This window comes from Capra hircus, unplaced genomic scaffold, assembly GCF_001704415.2.
Source record: "Capra hircus breed San Clemente unplaced genomic scaffold, ASM170441v1, whole genome shotgun sequence".
NCBI classification, from domain to species: domain Eukaryota; kingdom Metazoa; phylum Chordata; class Mammalia; order Artiodactyla; family Bovidae; genus Capra; species Capra hircus.
Window position 1 is genome coordinate 28,306 of NW_017190062.1, and position 14,631 is coordinate 42,936.

A 14,631-nucleotide genomic window follows, 5' to 3' on the forward strand; every position below is an offset into this window, starting at 1 on the left:
TCATGGGGTTAGTTTCCAGATTGTGTTTGTCCAATCATTCTGACTCAGGGTCCTTCCTGGTGGGGCACACATTGCTCAGCCAAGATGGATGCCAGTGAGAAGGATTCTGGGACCTGGTAGGACATGAGTCCCTTGGACTGCAAGGAGATCAAACCAGTCAACCCTGAAGGAAATCAACCCTGAACATTCATTGGAAGGACTGATGCTGAAACTCCAATACTTTGGCCACCTGATGCAAAGAACTGACTCACTGAAAAAGACCCTGATGCTGGGAAAGATTTAAGGCAGAAAGAGAAGGGGGTGACAGAGGATGAGATGGTTAGATAGCATCACTGACTCAATGGACATGAGTTTGAGCAAATTCTGGAAGATACTGAAGGACAGGAAAGCCTGGTGTGCTGCAGTACGTGGGGTCTCAGAGAGTCGGACATAATTTAGCAACTGAACAACAATTTCATTTTTATTTCATATTGGAGTAGAGTTGATATCGAATGTTAGGGTTTGTTTTAGGTGTTCAGGAACTTTTGTTTTAGGTGTTCAGGTATACAAAGACGTATTATCTATTATTGGGGGGGTCCTTTTCCCCATATAGGTTATTACAATGTGTCCAGAAGATTTCCCTTGCTATTCAGGAGGTCGTTTTGGATTACTTACTTGATATTCATTAGTGTGTGTATGTTAATTCCAAAGTCTTAAATAATCCCTCTCCCCTGACATTTTTTTAATAATCATTGGTTTTGTATGTTTGTGAATCTGTTTCTGTTTTGTAAACTAGTTCATTTGTATGAATTTATAGATTCCATCCATGATATCTTATGATATTTGTCTTTCTCATTCTGACCTACTTCACTTAGTATGATAATGTCTTGGTGCATCCACACTGCTGCCAGTGCCATCATTTTGTTGTGTTTTATGGCTGAGTAGTATTCCCATGTAGGGTTGTGCCAGTTAGTCCTCAGTTTTCTGTTGATGAACATGTTGGTTGATTCCATTTCTTGGCTATTATACATAGTGCTGCCCTGAAAACAGGGATGAACGTGTCACTTCAAATTATGGTTTTCTCAGGATCTAAGCCCAAGAGTCGCATTGCAGGATCCCATGGTTCCTCTATGTTTCATTTTTTAAGGAACGCCTATGCTGTTTTCCATCCTGGCTTGCAGCCATTTACATTCCCACAAGAGTATAGGAGGATTGCATTTGCCCTCCATTGGAGCATTTATTCTCTGTAGTTCTTTTGGATGCTGGCCTAAATTACCTCCAGTGTGAGGTAATTTCTCATTGTAGTTTTGATTTGCCTTGATTTAATAGCAAGGTGGAGTATCTTCCACATACTTTTTGATCTTATACAATGTGAATACAATTGACCTCTTGAAACTGGCTTCTTGAAAGTAGGCCCGTCTTTAAATTCTTTCCCAATAATTTACCTGAAGACATTACTTGAGGGCAAGTGTCATTTACAGCCCCACGGGCCTTGTGAAGTTTCAGACCATTTAAGCATCGGTTTTAAAGCTGTTACAGGAAACAGCCACAAGGTGGCAGCATTTTTTCATGCCCAAATCTGGTTACTTGGGCAAGCAGAAAGTGAAAGTGTCAGTGGCTCAATCATGTCCGACTCTTTGTGACCCCCGTGGACTGTAACCCACCAGAGTCCTTTGTCCATGGAATTCTCCAGGCAAGAATACTGGAGTGGGTTGCCTTTTCCTTCTCCAGGGGATCTTCCTGACCAAGGGATTAAACCTGGGTCTTGCAAGCAGATTTTTTACCATCTGAGCCACCAGGGAAGCCATTTAGGGAAAGTCCTGTTCCTGGATTGTCAGTGAGTAGAATGTGCCAGAAGAAACACTTGAGGCTTGTGTCCCATTACTTCTTCCCTCTTATGCTTTATGTGCCAGACACACCCCAATTTCTATAAGACCACTCTGCAGGGGTGCTGTCATCTGTTGCTGGGGTGACCCTAAGGAAGTAGGCTGGAGGTGGGAATCCCATGATGAGGAGACATGGAGTCAGCCCAGGGAAATTTTCACAGCTCTTCCAGCCCAGAGGCTCTGCCATCCTTTGGGTGCAGCAGGCTCAGTTTCTCTAGGAGGGCCTGCCTGGACCTGGAGACTGTGGGCTTATGCAGGGGCAACAGGCAGTCCAGGTCCATTGTCCTCCCAGCTCCCTCAGCCCCAGGACACTCCAGCCTTTGACCCCAGGCATCCTCAGAATCCCAGGATGTGACACCAGTCCAGGTCACCAAGGTCTGAGGGGAAGAGACTCAGTGTTTCTTCTTCTTCTTTTACATACTTTAATATGAATTGGAGTGTATGGGTTACTTTTTGTCTTTTCATACTGTTGATGGGGCTCTTGAGGCAAGAATACTGCGTGGTTTGCCATTTCCTCCTCCAGTGAACCACATTTTGTCCAGTGGAGGAGGAAATGGCAAAGGAGAGAAAAGAAAGCCTTCTTAAAGGAGGGATCCTAAGATGGCGGAGGAATAGGACAGAGAGACCACTTTCTCCCCCACAAATTAATCAAAAGAACATTTGAACGCTGAGTAAATTCCACAAAACAACTTCTAAATGCTGGCAGAAGATATCAGACACCCAGAAAAGCAGCCCATTGTCTTCGAAAGGAGGTAGAAAAAAATATAAAAGATAAAAAGAGAGACAAAAGAGGTAGGGATGGAGATCCGTCCCAGGAAGGGAGACTTAAAAAAGAGAGAAGTTTCCAAACACCAGAAAACACTCACTGGCGAGTCTTTGGTGAGCCTTGGAACGTCAGAGGGCAACATAACTGGGAGGAAAAATAAATAATTAATTAAAACCCACAGATTACGTGCCCAACGGTAACTCCCCGTGGAGAAGCAGTGCAGACACCTGCATCCACCAGGATAGCAAACCAGACTATGGGATAGCTACCACGTGAAAAGCCCTAACCTAAGATACCGCCAGGCCCGCTCACAGAACAAAGGACTCCACAGAGCTAGCTGGCTGCGGACCAGCCCATTCCCCCACTGGAGACAGGCAGGCGAAGGCAGCCAGAGCCAGAAGGGGGCAATCGCGGCCCCAGAAAGGCATTATGTACCAAACTGCAAGCAGGCTTCATTGCTAATCAAGACTTCTTGGGATTCTGGATGGTCAACATCCGCCTGAGAAGGTATGCTGGTTGTACACCCAGAAAACCGAGCGGCAGGGACAGGAGAGGTGATAAGTTGCACCTACCACGCTCACCAAACACCTGGTCACCTGAGCTGCTCGGACCTCGGAAGGGCACAAAACTCAGGCCCAACCGAGTCTGCATCTTTGAGGAGTACCCGAGTACCTGAACCTGTGCAGCTTAGACCTGGGAAGTGCATACAACCCAGGGCCGGCCTCAGACAGTTCCTGGCAGAGCAACCTAGAACCTAAGCAGTGTAGACAGGGAAAGCACACACACCGTGAGCAGGGGCAAACCCAGTGTGGCAGAGACACTGCGAGCACTCCCCACACAGGCCAGTGATATTTGTTTGCAGTGTTCTTCCCTCCCCACAGTACAACTGAACAAGTGAGCCTAAAAAAGTGACCACCACCGCCCCTGTGTGTCAGGGCGGAAATTAGACACTGAAGAGACCAGCAAACAGAAGAAGCAAAAACAGAGGGAACCACCTTGGAAGTGACAGGTGCAATTGATTAAAACTCTGTTCTTAGCAACGACTACATAGAAAGGGGCCTGTAGATCTTGAGAAGTATAAGCTGGATCAAGGAACTGTCTGAAAGTGAAGAATAGATAGAGAAGTCTTGAGCCTAAAGTAAGAATAAGAGTGAAAACCAGAGGCAGTAGGCTTAAGTCCGAATCCTGAGAAAACAAGAGAACTTGACTCCAGGGAACATTAATCGATAGGAGCTCATCAAATGCCTCCATACCTACACTGAAACCAAGCACCACCCAAGGGCCAACAAGTTCCAGAGCAAGACATACCACGCAAATTCTCCAGCAACACAGGAACATAGACCTGAGCGCCAATATACAGGCTGCCCAAAGTCACTCCAAACCCATTGACATCTCATAACTCAGGCTCAGACAGTAAAGCGACTGTCTACAGTGCAGGAGACCTGGGTTCGATCCCTGGGTCAGGAAGATCCCCTGGAGAAGGAAATGGCAATCCACTCCAGTACTATTCCCTGGAAAATCCCATGGACAGGGGAACCTGGTAGGCTATAGTCCATGGGGTCACAAAGAGTTGGACATGACTGAGTGACTTCACTTTCACTTTCTTTCATTGCACTCCAGAGAGAGAAATTCAGCTCCACCCACCAGAACACCAACACAAGCTTCCCTAACCAGGAAACCTTGAGAAGCCATCCATCCAACACCACCCACAGTGAGGAAACTCCACAATAAAGAGAACTGCACAAACTGCCAGAATACAGAAAGGCCTCCCCAAACACAGCAATATAAACAAGATGAAGAGGCAGAGGAATACCCAGCAGGTAAAGGAACAGGATAAATGCCCACCAAACCAAAGAGGACAAGATAGGGAATCTACCTGATAAAAAATTCTGAATGATAGTGAAAATGATCCAAAATCTTTAAAACAAAATGGAGTTACAGATAAATAGCCTGGAGACAAGGATTGAGAAGATGCAAGAAAGGTTTAACAAGGACCTAGAAGAAATTTAAAAAAAGTCAATATATAATGAATAATGCAATAAATGAGATCAAAAACACTATGGAGGGCACCAACAGTAGAATAACAGAGGCAGAAGATAGGATTAGTGAAGTAAAAGATAGAATGATAGGAATAAATGAAACAGAGAGAAAAAAGAAAAACAAATTAAAATAAATGAGGACAATCTCAGAGACTTCTGGGACAACGTTAACAGCCCCAACATTCGAATCACAGGAGTCCCAGAAGAAGAATACAAAAAGAAAGGCCATGAGAAAATACTTGAGGAGATAATAGTTGAAAACTTCCCTAAAATGGGGAAGGAAATAATCACCCAAGTCTAAGAAACCCAGAGAGTCCCAAACAGGATAAACCCAAGGCAAAACACCCCAAGACACACATTAATCAAATTAACAAAGATCAAACACAAAGAACAAACGTAAAAAAGCAGCAAGAGAAAAACAACAAATAACACACAAGGGGATCCCCATAAGGATAACACCTGATGTTTCAACAGAAACTCTTCAGGCCAGGAGGGAATGGCAGGACATAAAGTGATGAAAGAAAATAATCTACAGCATAGATTACTGTACCCAGCAAAGAACTCATTCAGATATGAAGGAGAAATCAAAAGCTATACAGAAAAAAAAAAGAAAAAAAAAGCTATACAGACAGGCAAAAGCTGAGAATTGAGCACCACAAAACCAGATCTCCAACAAAAGCTATAGGATCTTCTCTAGACAGGAAACACAGAAAGGGAGTATAAACTTGAACCCAAAACAATAAAGTAAATGGCAAAGGGATCACACTATTCAATAATTACCTTAAATGTAAATGGCTTGGATGCCCCAACCAAAAGACAAAGACTGGCTGAATGGATACAAAAACAAGATCCCTATATATGTTGTCTACAAGAGATCCACCTTGAAACAAGGGACACATATAGACTGAAAGTGAAGGGCTGGAAAAAGATATTCCACGCAAATAGAGACCAAAAGAAAGCAGGAGTAGCAATACTCGTATCAGATAAAATAGACTTTTAAACAAAGGCTGTGAAAAGAGACAAAGAAGGACACTACATTATGACCAAAGGAGCAATCAAAGAAGAAGATATAACAATTATAAATATATATGCACATAACATAGGAGCACTGCAATATATAAGACAAATGCTATGAAGTATGAAAGGGGAAATTAACAATAACACAATAAGGGTGGGAGACATATTACCCCACTCACACCTATGGATAGATCAACTAAATAGAAAATTAGCAAGGAAACACAAACTTTAAATGATACAATAGACCAGTTAGACCTACTTGATATCTATAGGACATTTCACCCCAAACAATGAATTTCACCTTTTTCTCAAGCGCACACAGAACATTCTCCAGGATAGATCACATCCTGGGCCATCAATCTAGCCTTGGTAAATTCAAAAAAATTGAAATCATTCCAAGTATCTTTTCTGACCACAATGCAATAACATTAGATCTCAATTACAGTAGGAAAACAAATAAAATTCCAACATATGGAGGCTGAACAACACACTGCTGAATAACCAACAAATCACAGAAGAAATGAAAATATGCATAGAAACTAATGAAAATGAAAACAAAACAACCCAAAACCTGTGGGACACTGTAAAAGCAGTGCTAAGGGTAAGGTTCATAGCAATACAGACTTACCTCAAGAAACAAGAAAAAAGTCAAATAAAGAACCAAACTCTATACCTACAGCAACTAGAAAAGGAAGAAATGAAGAACCCCAGGGTTAGTAGAAGGAAAGAAATCTTAAAAATTAGGGCAGAAATAAATGCAAAAGAAACAAAAGAGACCATAGCAAAAATCAACAAAGCCAAAAGCTGGTTCTTTGAAAGGGTAAATAAAACTGACAGACCATTAGCTAGACTCATCAAGAAACAAAGGGAGAAAAATCAAATCAATAAAATTAGAAACGAAAATGGAGAGATCACAACAGACAACACAGAAATAAAAAGGATCCTAAGAGACTACTATCAGCAATTATATGCCAATAAAATGGACAACCAGGAAGAAATTGACAAATTCTTAGAAAAGTACAACTTTCCAAAACTGAACCAGGAAGAAATAGAAAATCTTAACAGACCCATCACAAGCACAGAAATTGAAACTGTAACCAGAAATCTTCCAGCAAACCATAGCCCAGGTCCAGACGGCTTCACAGCTGAATTCTACCAGAAATTGAGAGAAGAGCTAACACCTATCCTACTCAAACTCTTCCAGAAAATTTGCAGAGGTAGGTAATCTCCAAAACTCATTCTATGAGGCCACCATCACCCTAATACCAAAACCTGACAAAGATGCCACAAAAAAAGAAAACTACAGGCCAATATCACTGATGAACATAGATGCAAAAATCCTTAACAAAATTCTAGCAATCAGAATCCAACAACACATTAAAAAGATCATACACCATGACCAAGTGGGCTTTATCCCAGGGATGCAAGGATTCTTCAATATCCACAAATCAATCAATGTAATATACCACATTAACAAATTGGAAAATAAAAGCCATATGATTATCTCAATAGATGCAGAGAAAGCCTTTGACAAAATTCAACATCCGTTTATGACAAAAACTCTCCAGAAAGCAGGAATAGAAGGAACATTCCTCAACATAATAAAAGCTATATATGTCAAACCCACAGCAAACATTATCATCAATGGTGAAAAATTGAAAGCATTTCCCCTAAAGTCAGGAACAAGACAAGGGTGCCTGCCCACTTTCACCAGTACTATTCAACATAGTTCTGGAAGTTTTAGCCACAGCAATCAGAGCAGAAAAAAGAAATAAAAGGAATCCAAATTGGAAAAGAAGTAAAACTCTCACTGTTTGCAGATGACATGATCCTCTACATAGAAAACCCTGAAGACTCCACCAGAAAATTACTAGACCTAATCAATGAATATAGTAAAGTTGCAGGATATCAAACCAACACACAGAAATCCCTTGCATTCCTATACACTAATAATGAGAAAACAAAGAGAAATTAAGGTAACAATTCCATTCACCACTGCAATGAAAAGAATAAAATACTTAGGAATGTATCTACCTAAAGAAACTAAAGACCTATATATAGAAAACTATAAAACACTGGTGAAAGAAATCAAAGAGGACACTAATAGATGGAGAAATATACCATGTTCATGTATCGGAAGAATCAATATAGAGAAAATGAGTATACTACCCAAAGCAATCCATAGATTGAATGCAATCCCTATCAAGCTACCAACGGTATTTTTCACAGAACTAGAACAAATAATTTCACAATTTGTATGGAAATACAAAAACCCTCGAATAGCCAAAGCAATCTTGAGAAAGAAGAATGGAACTGGAGGAATCAACCTGCCTGACTTCAGGCTCTACTACAAAGTCACAGTCATCAAGACACTATGGTACTGGCACAAAGACAGAAATATAGATCAGTGGAACAAAATAGAAAGCCCGGAGATAAACCCACCTACCTATGGACAGCTTATCTTTGACAAAGGAGGCAAGAATATACAATGGAGAAAAGACAATCTCTTTAACAAGTGGTGCTGGGAAAACTGGTCAACCACTTGTAAAAGAATGAAACTAGAACACTGTAACACCATACACAAAAATAAACTCAAAATGGATTAAAGATCTAAATGTTGGACCGGAAACTATAAAACTCCTAGAGGAGAACATAGGCAAAACACTCTCCGACATAAATCACAGCAGGATCCTCTATGACCCACCTCCCAGAATACTGGAAATAAAAGTGAAAATAAACAAATGGGACCTAATTAAACTTAAAAGCTTTTGCACAACAAAGGAAACTATAAGCAAGGTGAAAAGACAGCCTTCAGAATGGGAGAAAATAATAGTAAATGAAGCAACTGACAAACAACTAATCTCAAAAATATACAAGCAACTCCTGCAGCTCAATTCCAGAAAAATAAATGACCCAATCAAAAAATGGGCCAAAGAACTAAACAGACATTTCTCCAAAGAAGACATACAGATGGCTAACACACACATGAAAAGATGCTCAACATCACTCATTATCAGAGAAATACAAATTAAAACCACAATGAGGTACCATTTCATGCCAGTCAGAATGGCTGCAATCCAGAAGTCTAGAAACAATAAATACTGGAGAGGGTGCAGACAAAAGGGAACCTTCTTACACTGTTGGTGGGAATGCAAACTAGTACAGCCACTATGGAGAACACTGTGGAGATTCCTTAAAAAACTGGAAATAGAACTGCCTTATGACCCACCAATTCCACTGCTGGGCATATACACTGAGGAAATCAGAATTGAAAGAGACACATGTACCCCAAGGTTCATCGCAGCACTGTTTACAATAGCCAGGACGTGGAAGCAACCTAGATGTCCATCAGCAGATGAATGGATAAGAAAGCTGTGGTACATATACACAACAGAGTATTACTCAGCCATTATAAAGAATACATTTGAATAAGTTCTAATGAGGTGGATGAAACTGGAGCCTATTACACAGAATGAAGTAATCCAGAAAGAAAAACACCAATACAGTATACTAATGCATATATATGGAATTTAGAAAGATGGTAACGATAACCCTGTGTGTGAGACAGCAAAAGAGACACAGATGTATAGAACGGTCTTTTGGACTCTGTGGGAAGAGGGCGAAGGTGAGATGATTTGGGAGAATGGCATTGAAACATGTATATTATCATATGTGAAATGAATCGCCAGTCCAGTTCCGATTCATGATACAGGACGCTTGGGGCTGGTGCACTGGGATAACCCAGAGGGATGGTATGGGGAGGGAAGTGGGAGGGGGTTCAGGATGGAGAACACATGTACACCCATGGCAGATTCATGTCAATGAATTGGCAAAACCAGTACATTATTGTAAAGAAAAGAAAAGAAAAAAACCCACAAATATGTTAGATCCAAAGAAAGTGTCCGCCACAGCAAAGCATGAATAGCTAGGCTGGTATCTTGTGGCAAACTTTAATTTGGTTCTACCATATTTTCCTTGCTCTGTGTCAGAGAAAGTATCAGATTGTCCTTTCTTTAAAATAGGGTGAACTCATCCTACCCTAGGAAAAAATAACGTGAGACATTTATCTTGAAAAAACAATTTCAATATTCAACGTTAACTGTCTCATCAGAGTAGGTGAATTTAAGGGCGAGTTGCTGCTCTACTTTGGCCAAAAAAGTAGGTACTTTAGGAGATTCACATTTGTCTCTAAATCTTTGATTGCAATATACCTATGTCCTATTGTCTTAAGGTGTTCACATTCATTTTGGCAAATGCATTCCTCTCTTCCCAGTGACTTATGTCATCTGCTGCTGCTGCTGCTGCTAAATTGCTTCAGTCGTCTCCGACTGTGCGACCCCATAGACGTTAGCCCACCAGACTTCCCCGCCCCTGGGATTCTCCAGGCAAGAACACTGGAGTGGGTTGCCATTTCCTTCTCCAATGCATGAAAGTGAAAAGTGAAAGTGAAGTCGCTTAGTCATGCCCGACTTTTAGTGACCCATGGACTGCAGCCTACCAGAATCCTCTGTCCATGGATTCTCCAGGCAAGAGTACTGGAGTGGGGTGCCATTGCCTTCTCTGTTATGTCATCTAAACCATTCTTTCTGGTAAACATGTTGGATAGATAACACATAGTACAACTGAAATAAAACCAAAATATCCTGAAAATAAAAGAGAATATTATTTCAAACCCCTATAAATTATTGTTAGCTATGTCACAGTAAACCTGAAAAACTTTAAGTTTCCTGTGAACCTTTCTCATGTATAATAAAATTAATATCACAGACTGAAGAAAAAAAAAAGAAAGCCTTCTTAAGTGAACAATGCAAAGAAATAGAGGAAATCAATAAATAGAATGGGAAAGACTAGAGATCTCTTCTAGAAAATTGGAGGTACCAAGGGAACATTTTGTGCAATGATGGGCATGATAAAGGACAGAAATGGTATGGACCTAACACAAGCAGAAGAGATTAAGGTGGCAAGAATACACAGAAGAACCTAAAAAAGATCTTAATGACCTGGATAACGATGATGTGGTCCCTTATCTAGAGCCAGACATCCTGGAGTGTGAAGTCAAGTGGCCTTAAGAAGGATTACTACCAATAAAGCTAGTGAAGTTGATGGAATTCCAGCTGAGCTATTTCAAATCCTAAAAGATGATGAGGTTAAAGTGCTGAACTCAATATGCCAGCAAATTTGGAACACTCAGCAGTGGCCACAAGACTGGAAAAGGTCACTTTTCATTCCAGTCCCAAAGAAGGGCAGTGCAAAAGAATGTTCAAACTACCACATGATTTTGCTCATTTCACATGTTAGCAAGGAGGTCATGCTCAGAATCGTTCAAGCTAGGCTTCAGCAGTACATGAACCAAGAACTTCCAGATGTACAAGCTATGTTTAGAAAATGCAGAGGGAAGCAGAGATCAAATTGCCAACATTCTTTGGATCATAGAGGAAGCAAGAGAATTCCAGAACAACATCTACTTCTGCTTTAGTGACTACGCCAAAGCATTTGACTTTGTGGATCACCACAAACTGTGGAAAATTCTTAAAGAGATGGGAATACCAGACCACCTGACCTGCCTCCTGAGAAACCTGTATGCAGGTCAAGAAGCTATAGGTAGAACCAAACATGGAACAATGGACTGGTTCCAAATCGGGAAAGGAGTATGTCAAGGCTATATACTGTCACCCTACTTATTTAACTTATATGCAGAGTACATCATGAGAAGTGTTGGGCTGGATGAATCACAAGCCGGAATCAAGATTGCCAGGAGAAATATCAGTAACTTCAGATATGCAGATGACACCACCCTTATGGCAGAAAGTGAAGAAGAACTAAAGAGCCTCTTAATGAAGGTGAATGAGGAGAGTGAAAAGCTGACAAAAACTGAGATCGTGGCATCTGGCCCCATCACTTCATGACAAACAGAAGGGGGAAAAGTGGAAACAGTGAAAGATTTTATTTTCTTGGGCTCCAAAATCACTGCAGATTGTGACTGCAGCCATGAAATTAAAAGGAGACACCATGCGTCTTGGAAGCTTGCTCCTTGGAAGAAAAGCTTTGACCAACCTAGACAGCATATTATAAAGAAGAGACATCACTTTCCTAACAAAAGTCCATATAGTCAAAGCTATGGTTTTTCCAGTGGTCATGTATGAATGTGAGAGTTGGACCATAAACAAGGCTGAGAGCCGAAGAATTGATGCTTTCAAACTGTGGTATTGGAGAAGACTCTTGAGAGTCCCTTGGACTGCAAGGAGATGAAACCAGTCAATCCTAAAAAAAATCAACCTTGAATATTCATTGGAAGGACTGATGCTGAAGCTCCAATGCTTTGGCCACCTGATAGGAAGAGCCAACTCATCAGAAAAGACCCTGATACTGGGAAAGATTGAAAGCAAAAGAAGCAGCCGAGAGAGTGTGACATGGTTGGATGGCATCACCCACTCAATGGACATGAGTTCCAGCAAGCTCCAGGAATTGGTGATAGACAGGGAAGCCTGGCGTGCTGCAGTCCATGGGGTTGCATAGAGCCGGACATGACTGACTGACTGAACTGAACTGAACTTAATGGTCTAGTGGTTTTCCCTACTTTCTTCAATTTAAGTCTGAATTTGGCAATAAGGAGTTCATGATCTGAGCCACAGTCGGCTCCCGGTCTTGTTTTTGCTGACTGTATAGAGCTTCTCCATCTTTGGCTACAAAGAATATAATCAATCTGATTTCAGTGTTGACCATCTGGTGATGTCCATGTGCAGAGTCTTCTCTTGTGCTGTTGGAAGAGGGTGTTTGCTATGACCAGTGTATTCTTTTGGCAAAACTCTGTTAGCCTTTGCCCAGGTTCATTCTGTACGCCAAGGCCAAACATGCCTGTTACTCCAGGTATCTCTTGACTTCCTACTTTTGCATTCCAGTCCCCTATAATGAAAAGGGCATCTTTTGGGGGGGTGTTAGTTCTAGAAGTTCTTGGAGGTCTTCATAGAACCGATCAACTTCAGCTTCTTCAGCATTATTGGTTGGGGCACAGACTTGGATTACCATGGTATTGAATGGTCTGCCTTGGAAACAAACAGAGGTCATTCTGTTATTTTTGAGATTGCTTCCAAGTACTGCATTTCACCTTCTTTTGTTGACTATGATGGCTACTCCATTTCTTCCAAGGGATTCTTGCCCACAGTAGTAGATACAATGATCATCTGAGTTAAATTCACCCATTCCAGTCCATTTTAGTTTGCTGATTCCTAAAATGTCAATGTTCACTCTTGCCGTCTCCTGTTTGACCACTTCCAATTTGCCTTGATTCATGGACCTAACATTCCAGGTTCCTATGCAATATTGCTCTTTTCAGCATTGAACTTTACTTCCATCACCAATCACATCAACAGCTGGTTGTTGTTTTTGCTTTGGCTCCGTCTCTTCATTCTTTCTGGAGTTAGTTCTCCACTGATTTCCAGTAGCATACTGGGCACCTACCAACCTGGGGAGTTCATCTTTCAGTGTCTTATCTTTTTGCCTTTTCATACTGTTCATAGGCTCTCAAGGCAAGAATACTCAAGTGGCTTGCCATTCCCTCTCCAGTGGACCATGTTTTGTCAGAACTCTCCACCATGACCCATCTGTCTTGGGTGGCCCTACATGGCATGGCTCATAGTTCCATTGAGTTAGAGAAGGCTGTGGTCCATGTGATTAGACTGGTTAGTTTTCTGGGAAGAGATTAGGAGCATGTTTTATAGCCTGTGTCTCTCCCTATGCAAAAATCTCTGCACCAAGATTCTGGGACAGCACATGGGGACACTGGCCAACTTCTCTGAGTGATACCCCAGCTCTAGGACCTAAATGGTCAGGGCCAGGGTCAGTAGCCTGAGGTTTTTTCAGGCACAGAATCACCACCTTGATCTCAGTGCTCCACATCCAAGTTAGAGTCTCCTCCCATGTCTCAATCACTTTCCTAGGACTTAGCCAAAGCAACAGGGAGCTGGGGGCAGGATAAGAAATGCTTAAGTCCTGTTTCTCGGGAAGAAAGCCCTCCAGCTGGACGCTAGGGGTAGGTTGAACCCTGTGTTCTTGGCTGCACAAGTCTGGAGTGGAATCTCCTCTTTACTGAACTAGGAGAAGGAAAGGAGGGAGGAGATCTGTTGCAGGGCCCAAGAGAGGGCTCTTATCTAATGCCTGGAAATCAACTGTCTGAGGAGACACACATGCTGACAAAGCAAGAGACTTTATTAGGAAGGGGCACCTGGGCAGAGAACCCAGGAGAACAACTGTTCTGTCACTTGGCTTGCAGTCTCAGGTTTTATGGTGATGGGATTAATTTCTGGATTGTCTTTGGCCAGTTATTCTGTCTCAGGGTCCTTCCTGATGGCACACACGTTGCTCAGCCAAGATGGATTCCAGCAAGGGTTCTGGGAGGTGGTGGGACATGTGGCATCTCCTTTTGACCTTTTCCTGAACTCTTCTGGTTGGTGGTGGCTTGTTAGTTCTGTGTTCCTTACCACTACCTCCTGTCCTAAAATAATTCATGCAAATGGGTACTATGGTGCCTGGCCAGGGTCGGTGGTTCCAGTCAGTGTGTTACCCCTAAGAGATCTCAATTTGAATACTAGAAATTCTTAGGGAATTTTTGTGGATTTTCTTGAGTTTCTGTTTGCTCCTCAGACTACTCCCAGGGACTTTAATAATTTAAGGATAATTTTTATCATTTTCACAGGGGAGGGAGTGTCTATAGAACACCTCACACTGTCAGGCTGGAAGCTGATCAAAGTGTCATCTCTGAAAGAGGCTGAAGTTAAGGTACAGGAGAGAGAAATTTGTGGGGAGGCTACAAACCTGCTGGTACCAATAAACACTGCTCTGAATTTACTAGTTGTTTTAAGTGGCCTTTTGTCAGCATTAACAAAGGAACTTTGGTCTGGGCTTATCTCATACTTTCTCTGGTCCAGCTCCAGAATCAGCCATTTCT